This window comes from Periplaneta americana, chromosome 5 (genome assembly GCF_040183065.1).
Source record: "Periplaneta americana isolate PAMFEO1 chromosome 5, P.americana_PAMFEO1_priV1, whole genome shotgun sequence".
NCBI lineage: Eukaryota > Metazoa > Arthropoda > Insecta > Blattodea > Blattidae > Periplaneta > Periplaneta americana.
In genome coordinates, this window is record NC_091121.1 from 161,575,907 (window position 1) to 161,588,781 (window position 12,875).

The following is a 12,875-nucleotide window of genomic DNA, read 5'->3' on the forward strand; positions in this document are numbered from 1 at the left end:
CTTCTCAATGTTAAAGTATAATAGCAAATAATACAAGTCTCATTACCGGTATAATAAAATATTTGATAAGCAACATTCTGGAAGAAAGTCAATGCATCATTTAGGTACGAAATAGCTCCTTTCTCTGGTGTTAATCATAGCAGCACAAGGCTGTGCAATTATTAATTTCTGTGTTCTGTAAGTTCAAGTTTATACTTCGGTGAAATGAAGATTTAAGAAATAATTTTGATGTCATGACTCCGCACATTTCTGGAAGTGGCTTATATACGGTCACACTGTCACGTGAATGGCTACAGCACGCTTTGTGAGAACTCGCTTCTTCATGGGTTATAGGCTGTCGCTGGCTTGAGACGAGAATCTATTGAAGATGAGAAGAGACGTGGAGGACTAAGAAAGGCAATGAAGAGTGGAAGCCATGACTGAAAAGGACCCAACTTTGATATTATTTTAAAGACAGAGTTGACTCTAGTCATTAGTTAGCCAAGTATTTCAGCAATCCATGTACGCCTCAAATTACAGAAATATCTTCATTTGGAGTGTAGAACAGAAACATACGACAGAAATATTATTATTGTAAGGCATACTGTACTGTTTCTACGGATGTACTCTAGAACATTGAGAGGGGTCGCGAGATGACTTACAAAGTAAGATAAATAAACGTCTTAAGATAAATTTACGTTGCATTTAGAAACATAACATTGAACATAGAAAAAGAACAGCAGTTTAAGATAAAAAATAATAAAATTCGATAAATTCACCTGCTTTTAAGAAAGTAGTTTCTCATATCTGAACTCTACATTCACAAGCTGTTATCATTTTCAATTTGTCTTTTTGTTGTGATGGCATTCATAGACTACAATAAATTTATTTTGTATAAATAATAATTTGTAAATACCATAAAAAATTTAAGAACTCCTTTGGAAGCTCGAAATATTTTTCTATTATTTTGACCCAAAAGTGGCCTACGCTCCGCGAAAAAAGAAAGAAATACAGTTTTAGCATTCCATCATTACGTGCATATTTCTTTAATATATATTTCATTTTGTGGAATAACAACCAGTTTAATTCAACTGTGTAAAAACGGATTCAGTATCCGCGACTGACGTAATTGCTTTGCGTTTTTTTTCATAAAAAACTGAGTAAGTTATTGTTTAAAATTGTTCGAGCTTAACTCCATATCTACAAAAACGAACTCACAATCATTACTTTTGTTGTAACATAGCGCATGTAGCTGTATTTTCTATGAGTTTTAAATATAGTGAAATAAAAAAAAACATTTTTTTTTGTCAAGTGATGACTAGAAATTGAGTTTCCTTATAAATCAGGCGATTTTATCTCTGGCTATTATAATGATAACATCTTGGCCTGCAAGCTACTATTCAATGTATTTAATTGATCGAAAAATATATCCGCAACGTAAGTCAGTCTAAGAAGCCAAGGAGAAGTGCAAAATTGGTTTGCATATTTCCATTTCTTGTCTTGCAGGTATCGGTATATTAGAAGTTGAGTGGTGTGACCTGATTTTGAATAAAATTATCGTTATTTTCGATTTTACAAGGATTTCTATATTTCGAATTGAGTGGAGTACCAGTACGATAGTAGGGAAGTCGCAAACAAATATCTAACCGAAAGGTATCGCACCTTCATAATGTCTGGGAACCACTGCTTTTGAATACAGGTAAGCAAATTGTTCTGGCATTTATGATCATTCGAAGTAGAGCTGGAGGAAAATACATACATAGGCCTAACTTACAACTCTGATCTTCAGCGAGAACTCATTACGAGCTTATGGTCAATAAATAGACTACGTCATTGTTATAGTATTATGCTAGCGTTTTGACGTGGCCAAAATGATGTCCAGCATTTAGGCCTACTGGTACCTAATACACTCCTAAATCTCATATCCCTGCCAACAATTCGCAATGACTTGAAGTAGCTACTACTTTACTCCCACCGTTGATTGCCTTGACATTATACTTGCGTTTCCGCATTAAAACTCAAAGAAATGAAGATGGAAATGTCCAAGAAAAGCATTTGGTATAAAATCCATTCTAAGGAAGTTTTATAAACGGAGATATTTTTGACAAGGTTAAACTTCATTAGTTATTACTAGGGAGCGGATTTTTATGTGCTAAAAATTTAAATATATTTATTTTTATGTGCTAAAAAGTACGAAAATATTTGCTAAAAAAAATATTTCCTTTAAATATGACAAAAATACCTTACTTAGCTTGGAAAAAAAATGTTACTAGGTACTCATCAACCACACTTGAGTGCTAGTAGTTGCCCGAGAATTGCAGTGAACAACAAAGGTCATCTCCAAATTCTCCATCATAAATTCATGCCGATTATCTCTGAACAACGACTTATACTGTGAAAACGATCGCCAGATATGCGTATTTAAAGAGAGGAATGTCACAAACACCGTCAATTTCACCTATAGGCACACCCTCCAATACTTGAGCAACTTTACACATTTTTTTATATCCACTGTTTTTCCCAAACACATTCTGGAATTTGTCCCTTAGTACTTGTACTTCTGAATCTGGTAGCGAGTCTAGTTTAATTTTCACGGCACGCACCACCTTGTTTCAGACAACAGGTTTTTGGATGTTTCGAGTTTTTGTATGGTGTCACACAGAAAGCTTAAATTTGCTAATAGGAAAGCAAATCGTTTTTAAACAACCATATTTCAGTATATCGTGAAGGATATCAATTGACGAAGCCCAATAACAGGGAATCACAACAAGACGTATTGCCTTACATGATGGACATGAGTGAGAGGCGAGAGATTTGTTTAAATTAAATAATATTCATACCCGAACTCGTATCTGTTGTGTTTCACAAAGAAAGAGTGGAATGAAATCATCTTCAGCAATAAAAATTCCTAATTATGTGTTGCAAGATCTCTCCTCCTTGTCCATGTTAATTTATTCTCTAATAATAACACTGACATGCTGCCTAGCAGTTCTCAGAACTTGAGGCGATACTATTACGAAAATGGATCACGGATACACCACACAGCGCTTAGAAACATGAAACAACCAAGAATTCTTAAAAAGATAACGTACTTCTGGGTGACATAATTGATTTAGTTTTAAAATGTTTAAAAGTTCTTGTAAAAAATTATTTAAGTAAAAAAAAACTCCAAGATTTATGTGTTTATAATAGATTTCCTGAAAATATGTATTTACATAATTTTTTTGTGAAAATATGCGTTTTTATGTGAAATAAAATTCGGGTTTTAAACTTGAACCTTCATGTTCGGAATTTTTAACTTTTTTAATTGTGTTTTATCACACGCAAAAATAATATTTAATTACATAGGAATCCGCTCCTTAGTTATTACGTTGCTTTCAATGTTACATATTTCGCGGAGTCTGTTTCATTATTATGGAAGCAAATAAGTTTCAAAATATCTGTTATTCTGTCTAGAAAATAAATCTGAAAAATCTTTATTTAAACCTCTAACGAACTTAGTCCGCAGCATTTGCTGCACGAGCCACTAGTTAAAATACATTCTTACTACAAAGAGGGCAAATAGTATAATAGTTGAAACAAAGTCTATAGAATCGTATAGACAATTTTAATAGTAAACTCTGACCTTAATAAATCAATACACATCCTGGTCTTTAGTAAACTTTCTCTTATGTAATAAAGAAATTTTCCAACTACTTTGGCCATACACAGTATAAATACCCGCAGAATGAAAATGTTCATACATCATTATCAAATTTATCATGCTATAAAAAAGAAGCAATTTGCATGACAATACAAATTTTAAGTAGTCTTCCTGAGAACATTAAAATCATAACCCAAACCCTGCATTACTTAAGGTAAAGTTAAACAATTTCTTTATATCTCACAATTTCTTTTCTTTATACGAATTCTTCACATTTCTCGGTACTGTGTAATATTAATGTAATAATCTTCTGCGTATATTTAATACATTATTAAATGGTAGCAGTACTGCTTTGTATAAAATGTTATTGTGTTAATTATGTATATAATTCATATTTGCATTTTCATACATTAGACACAAGAATTGGACCTGTTCTTTATTGTAGCTGTAAAGCAACTTTAAGAATATTAGCCCCAAATATGTCTCAAACACCTTTAACCTTTGTTGCTCTCTCAAAGTGGAAGTCCAATTTTCACAACCATACAGAACAACCGGTAATATAACTGTTTTATAAATTATAATTTTCAGATTTTTCGAAAGCAGACTAGATGATAGAAGCTTCTCAACCAAATAATAACAGGCATTTCCCATATTTATTCAGCGTTAATTTTCTCTCGAGTGTCATTTAAATTTGTTACTGTTCCTGCAAGGCATTTGAATTTTTCTACCTTTTCAAAGGATAAATTTCCAATTTTTATATTTCCATTTCGTACTATGTTGTGGTCCCGAGACATAATCATATACTTTGTATTTTCGGGGTTTACTTCCAAACCTATCTCCTTACTTAGTTAAATTAAAATTCACGCGTTTTCCCCAACCGCTTGTGGATTTTCTCCTAACATATTCACGTCATCCGCATAAACAAGCAACTGATGTAACCTGTTTAATTCCAAACCCTCTCTATTTTCCTGGACTTTCCTAATGACATATTCTAGAGCAAATTAAAAAAGTAAAGGTAGACAGTGCATCTCCTTGCTTTAGACCGAAATGCATAACACTAACAAAGATATATGATAAAAGAAGAGTGTTTAGAAACAAACAGTGGCACACCCACTGGGAGACTACTCGGGGTCAAGCTTCCTAAGTGATGATGATGATTATAATAATAATAATAATAATAATAATAATAATAAATCAGAAAAAGAAAGAAAAAAAAGAAGGCGAAAGGTTTTAATGCTTGACGAGTCTGTATCTATTAGTATCTACAAGTATTATTGTGGGAAATGTGTGATGTTTGAAACAGTTTATTTTTAATAGGATTCTATGTGGATAAATTTTTAGATTTTGGAAAACTCAAACTGTCGATGATGTTCGAAGTCATGTAAATTTTTTTTTGGACAATATTTAGTAGCCGTAAACTTTCCCAGCCAGCCAATCACATACAGCGACGCTGTCTGTACTTGTGAGTCCATCTACGCTTTACGTACAGCTTTAATGTTCGTCTGAATATGAATAGAATATGGTTATATTTTTGGGTGTGCCACTGGAAACAAGTAAAAAATGGTAAATATAAACTCACCAAAATTGTTACAAGCGAGGGTGTTTCTTGTCCTCCTTCCTGTAAAGGAAAGAAATGATAATCTGTATTACAATTCATTATATCATTTGTTTAAAGCCAGTCAGATAACACTAATTAGGTGGGATGTCTTTGTTGAAGTGTTAGCTGTCATATCCAGATATAATCATCTTCCTCTTGCGCTTCTGTAAAGAAATAAAGTGACATTCTGTAACATAATTCATTTGTTTAAGGTCATGTAAGTGACATTAATTACGTGAAATGTCTTTGTTTAGATATCTTGTCCAGGTATATTTTCGTCCTGCTGTTCTGCAAAGAAATAAAATAACGATATGTAATACAGTTCAAGTTATTAAATCCTTTGTTTAAAGCAATGTAGTCACTTTTACCGTTGATAGATTAAATCGTTATTTGTAATATAACCTGGCTTCTTCCTATTTCGCCCACAATTTTTCAGTGTCACGAATTATTTCGGACATGAATAATTAATACAGTGTTATGTTCAGTGGGCTTACGTATATTCACATACTACATTAGCAAAATGACAAAAGTATCATTGAAGTGCTTTTTGATATGTGTAAATCTTTTTTTTTTTCAATTTTTTTTTTTTATAAAATATAGTTGAGAGTATGGAAAAACACGCAGTATTAAGTTAATTTTTGGAACTTTGAGCGACTGTGCGTAAATATACTTTTTGTATTAATTGTCTTCTAGATTTTAGTCTTCATGTTGTGTGTCAACAATGTAATTTAATTTTGTTTTATAATTTCCATGGCCTCGTGAAAGTCGATGTTGCATACAACAGAAAAGAAGAATTCACTGCAGAAAATTGCATTTTAATATTATACATGAATTTTTCATCGTATTTATTTTCAATTTTTATTTGTTTAATTAATTTCACGTTCATTTTCACAATTTTAATATAGCCTATGTTTTTCCCCTTGTTATGAACTTTAAATTTGCAAAATTTCGCACGAATCAGTCAAAGCGTGTAGATTTGTATCGAGAACATTCACTTTAAGATGCTTACTTCACTACACCATGTTTGTGGACCTAAATTATACTAAACATTTTACAGAGTCCGTCAAAATGAAATATGAAAGAGTCCTGACACCCAATAGGCTGGAAGCTGCTGGTCTAAATAGCAAGAGTACAGAAGCTACTACAATATAGAGGCAGGAGTGCATTATTATCTAAGTTTGATACACAAATACATACGTTTGCCTTCGGGACAAGCGTTTTTTCCCGGACGCTTGATCTTGTGGCGTTTCTTCGGGCTTTGGAAAATCTTCCCGTTCGGGAACAGGCTTGCTCGTTGATGGGAGAGCCGTTGCCTTCTCCTGCTGTTCAGGAACAGGCTTGCTTGTTGAGGGGAGAGAGGTAGTCTTCTCCTGCTCAAGAACACCAGATGATCGGTGTAGCCTCGCGGCTGAGTACTCGTCTCCCAGGACACTCACGTAAAAGTCATGGAGGTAATACTGAGCCGGTAAACTGCAGGTCTTCTCTGTGGCAGTTTCATGCACGGGTTCTCGAGGCGGGTAGTCGTCGTATTCCACGACTCTCAGTTCCCGTTCAGAGCAAGATTCCGATGCCGGCAGATCGTAATGATGGTGGTGATGTCTCCGCCTATGCTTCAGCATTACGTTCTCGGTGGTGAGAGACATTTTGGGATCGGGTTCGGGTTGAGGCTCGACCTGGTTTGCGTATTGACTGTACAGCCAATAAGCAGTTGCCCCGGCTAATCCACCGATCCCGATCATCCGAGCTGCATTCGCCACTGGGCGGTTCAGTAGCGAACGGCTCCTTTCGCCCCAGTCAATAGAGCGGATGCTTTTTGTCAAATTCCTTAATGTCCACATTTTTACACAGCTAACATTAAGCTTAATCTGCCTGTAACATAGCAACGGCATTGCTATTGTTGTCTTAACATCGTGTACATTCTCGCCATGCGGATCAGTTTCAGAAATCTTAGCTGCTGTTACGCTGAGTATCGTTCATGTAGGTAGACCGTTCCCCCTGTTTTTTTATAATATTCGTATTAGGGCCTATGTTTTGCTTGTGTTGTAGGCATAGCAAAAATTGAATGTTTTAGATCCATTAATACATGTATCGACTTGTATACCAAGAGTTGGCCTACATATTAATGAGTACCGAGCGAGTTGGGTTATGCAAGGTTTACTATGTATTTATATTCTTTTGTAAAGTTTTAATAAAGAAAATATATACTTCTTCACAAAAGAAAAACCCTTCTATATAAAAAGTCAGACATCACACTCGCTTCTATAGTAGACAACAAGGAACCAAATATTAGAAAGTAATGACTTTTTATAATAATGTTTCTTATAAGTTGCATAATTGACAAAAAATGTAAAGATAATTTGAAATCTTGTAATAAAACTTAATATCTTTCCTAAAAATATTCATGCAGTACATGTGATAAACAAAGCTCGGAACTTGGGGACTTGTGCCTATCCACGTGGCTAAGCGACCGGACTTTCATGTCAACAACTCCCGCTTCCAGCATGGAGGTACAGACAGGTCTGCTATAAAGTAGTTTCTGGCTTTAACAACGTATTGATAGTATTATTGTAGGTCGAAACACGTAATTTTACAGCATATGTATAATGAAAATAAACACGAGAAATATATCAAATTTACTGTTCTGCTCCGTACAATTTTTATTACAGTGTATGACTACGTACATTCGAAGATTTTCGAACCCATAACTTCTTCGCCTGTTAGTTAAACATGATTTGAAACGAAACTTATTTCCACATCACATGAAGCGACGGGAACAAACTTAAAATACTGAATGTTTTCACTGTTAATGTTTTCTATTCGATTTTCAGCAGTTGCTAGCTGATCTCGTATCTGAGAAAGATAAGTAGGATATCCCAAATTTTTCTCGAAAATAGTTTTCAATTTGTGTGTCACTACTAGGGCAGGTCCCTCTACGACTTGTTCCATGGCTGTGGACATATTTTCCACCGATTTAAGGGACTGCAATGTCTTTTACCGTTTCCAACCTCTAGTTTATGTGTGGCACAACTTACAAAATATAAACTTTCCATTCGAAGAAAATGTATCTCCTCCGAAGTCCTCCACGAAATTCTGTAGCTAAAATTAAAAAAATGTATTTTCAAACTTCTGTACTACCGATTCGAATAACACTATTTTCTAATTCCGTTTATCTGTAATTCTCTGAATGTCATTGGCTTGGACATGACACAGTTCCCTCGTCCGTCATCTTGTCGTTCGATGTGACCACTTTCTTAGTATATACGACTGTCCCTGAGCTCTTGCAGCGTGAACTTTGTGTACGTTGTACCTGTAACCTTACTCATGCACACGACACACAAGTCCCCAAGTTCCGAGCTTTAGTGATAAATATGCCAGTAGAGAAGTATAAATGTTGCATTGCAAAATTTTGCACATAAATGCACTGGCCAGACTAAAACAAATTATAGAACTAGATGTTCGGAACATATAGCAGATTTTTGTCATAGAAGAAATTTGTATCTCACTTAATAGAGAATAACCACAAACTTCAGAAAATGTGAGAAGCCTTACAAATTTTAAAATCAATAAAAAATTGAAAAATCAATAACGTTACCGAAGAATTTTATATTGCCAAATTTTTCAATAGCAGTATTATTTTACTTAATGAACTACCTAACTTAAACAACATGTTATGTTATTTAAGTTGGCCAATAGATTCTTTCTTTACTTTAACGTGCATCCCCCTATGGCCTATTCAGTCAACAACACCCATTCGTCTACTACGCAGCGCCACACACCTCCATCTGCTTATTCTCTTTAAGTTATCTTCAGTTTACTTATTTAGATAACAATTCACCTTTTTATTTTCGCTTCACTAAATCTCCTTTATTGAATTTTTTCACATGTTCAAAACACTTTCATAATTTTGCCTCATGATGACTGGGCCACAAATACTACTCTGTTGAACTCTGTAACTTTACGCGTCCACATCAAATATTGTAACTTTTGTAGACTTTTACTTCTGCTGTAAACTGCAGCAACAGCAAAGAAAGAAACAAAGAATGGAATGTTTACAACTTCCCCAAAGATCCCTGTATATATAAAGGGTGATTGAGACCCCCAGTAATAGTCCTTTATTTCGGAAACTAGTGCATGAAAATTTTCGAGAAAAAAATATTCATAACTAAAACTATATTGCCATATCTTCCAAAATATTATATATATATATCGTAAAAATTCCTTCACTCACATGAAGATAAATGTTCAATCTCTATATAAAAATAAATTAAAAACTGACTTTTTTTTACTCTCAAACCTGTATATTCCCATTATTATTATTACTACTACTACTATTACTATTATTATTATTATTATTATTATTATTATTATTATTATTATTATTATTATAACTATTTCTTACCAATGTTTATTATTGTCACACTAACATTACTTATCCAACTTTCATTATTTACTTTAATTTTGTTTATGGTCTAGATATTAATGTAATAACTATGTAAGCATTGTATTCAATTAGAATTAGAGTCTGGCTGGGCGGAAGAGAAGGCTTACTGGCCTTAGCTCTACCAGATTAAATAAATAAATAAATTATTACTTACTTACTTACTTACTTATTGGCTTTTAAGGAACCCGGAGGTTCATTGCCGCCCTCACATAAGACCGCCATTGGTCCCTATCCTGAGCAAGATTAATCCAGTCTCGACCATCATATCCCACCTCCCTCAAATACATTGTAATATTATCTTCCCATCTACGTCTTGGCCTCCCCAAAGGTCTTTTTCCCTCCGGCCTCCCAACTAACACTCTATATGCATTTCTGGATTCGCCCATACGTGCTACATGTCCTGCCCATCTCAAACGTCTGGATTTTATGTTCCTAATTATGTCAGGTGAAGTATACAATGCGTGCAGCTCTGCGTTGTGTAACTTTCTCCACTCTCCTGTAACTTGATCCTTCTTAGCCCCAAATATTTTTTCTAAGAACCTTATTCTCGAACATCCTTAATCTCTGTTCTGTTAAAAATAAATATATATTATATTATAGTACATGTGCATCATGAGAAATGATCTGCCTAGTATATTATATTTTATTTGAACATTTTTTAATACATCAGACAGAAATTTTAGGAAATCATAAAAATACTGAATACCAAAAAAACATAGGTTATTCAATCTGGAATTGTTCATAATGAAGCGAATAGTACATTATTAAATTTTAGGGAAGCGTGATGAAAAATTATCAAAATTAAATTTCATACATACAATAAAAGAATCTGTTAAAGGCAATAATATAACGTCTTATTATTAAAATATATGAATGATAACAGACTTGAAACAGCAGCTAAAAGCAAAAAAATGAGAACGCTCATTTAAAAATACCTACATACATATGAAACCTGACCTGTCACGAAAAACAGCTATAGCAGATTTTCAACTAATAATAGTAATAATAATAATAATAATAATAATAATAATAATAATAATAATAATAACAACAACAATAGAATAACCGTGACGGAGATGATACAAAGATAGTAATACAAATTAATTCATTAATAATAATAATAAAAACAAAAATATTTACAATAATAAAATAAATACTAAGACAGATAAAATAAAATATAAAACCACTTAGCGAGAGTTAACACAATTTAAATAAGCATATAATATCCTGGAAAAAAATGACGAACTCGAAAATCAATAGAAAAGTTCGTTGTATCGCAGACGACAGCAACCGCCATATTGACATTGTGCTATGCATTGTTGGTAGTAGGGAGAAGCCGAAGGTCTACGTAACTGCCGTCCTCTTCGAATCTTCTCATACAATCATGGGAAGTTAATGCTGAAAAACAAAATGTCTACGAGTCAAACTGTTCATTATTACCAGGATAAATATAAATAATACTGAAATATATTAATCTAGTTTCAGTTATAGATCTCCCCTTTTGTGCAAGAGGTATCATATCAAAATATTTTATGAATGGCGGGGAAAATATAAATTTCAAGAACTCTCTAGTGACAGAGATAGTGACAAGTACAATCACGTTTATCTGTGGCGATGCTAAGGAATCATTTATTGGAGATATGCACTGTTATTAATTATGAAAGTGATCTATTTATATTTATTACAATGTTTTATCTTATTGGCTATATGCATCAGATAAATACAATAAATATTAGTAACATATAATGCTAGTAACAATTAAAATAATAATAAAATTTAACAAATATCATAAAAACATTTTCACTTTATTTTTAAACTTAAGAATGTGTAAAAAGCTTAGGTCTAGATTATTTTTCAATACTAAATTGTATAGTCTTGGTCCATAATTTCTACTGTGTCTTAATCCAGCTGTAGTGTGGCATTTAGGTTCTGCCAAAAGAGTTGGGACGTTTCTTCTGGTGTTATGTATAAAAATACAGGGACATCATTTTATTTTTACTAACATTTTTAATATTAACCTGTCTATACCTTTAGAGAACCGGAAACACCGCTTGCTCCTCCCTCCAAGACTGGAGTTCGATGATACTGGCGTAAAACACAAATCACTCTACTAGGTATAGGAAGGAAGAAAAGTAGTTCATCCATTTACGTAAACTAGGAAATATCGCGATTTTGAGTTTGATAATTTTCATTAGGTTTTTCTTTAATGAAAGTACAGTACTGTATTAAGAATAAGTGTTTTTACTCACGAAGTGAGTTATCCATGCGAACGTATTCATTATGCAGTGTATACTGTCTACAGCACATTAGCGTACAATATAGAGAAAGAAGTTAAATTGAAAAATAATCATAATATGAATATTTAAACACAATTTTGAAAATGATGGCCGTTCATTTCGATACAGGCTTCAGTTCTTTTGTGCATATTATCGCACTATAGACTATTGCATCTAATTCCAATTGCCAGTTTCGTCCTTCGTACTAGTAACTCATGTTGAAATAATTCTATACCTACTCTACGTACTGTTAATTCAATCTTCACTTCTGCCCGACCCGAAAATATAAAATTACTCAGACATGCTATCTACTGTCCGTCCAAGTGGTTATGCCGCAGGATTGTAGAAAGGGAGGAAATCACGTGACAGTTAATTACTTAACGAGGCCCTTTTATTTAAGTTAAATTAAACAGCTGTATAATATTACGTAAACGCCCAATTCCTAAGAGAAATTAATGTTTTCAGAAAAGAGCTAAGACAGCCCAGCTTTTACAGAGGGGCCAGAAGAAGCAGGTGGGGGAAATCGGGATGCGACGTAGGCAAACGGACAGTACCTGTGCGAAAATATGATTCAATATTGAAAGCTCTTTCGTCACTGGAAAACGCGAACATATTTCTGGAACGTACTATACTCAGTAACTCAGTACTGCTTACTATCTGCTGTCTTGGCTCTTTGTGGAGTTGGAACTTCATTAGTAGAAGGGGTGGGAGTGAAGTACATTCAAAAACTCAGGTACAATAAAATTTGAAGTAAAAATAAAATGATGACCCTGTATATGTCTCTAAAAAATGTTAATATTTATTTGTGTAGTGATTTAGTTTCTGTTTATGTGATTATTAGAATCCGGAGAAATAATCTTTTGCTTGCAATGTGTGCACGTTGCGGGGATAGCTTGTTTGGTAAGAGTGGTGGAGGACGCAATCCATGTAAACTGGAAC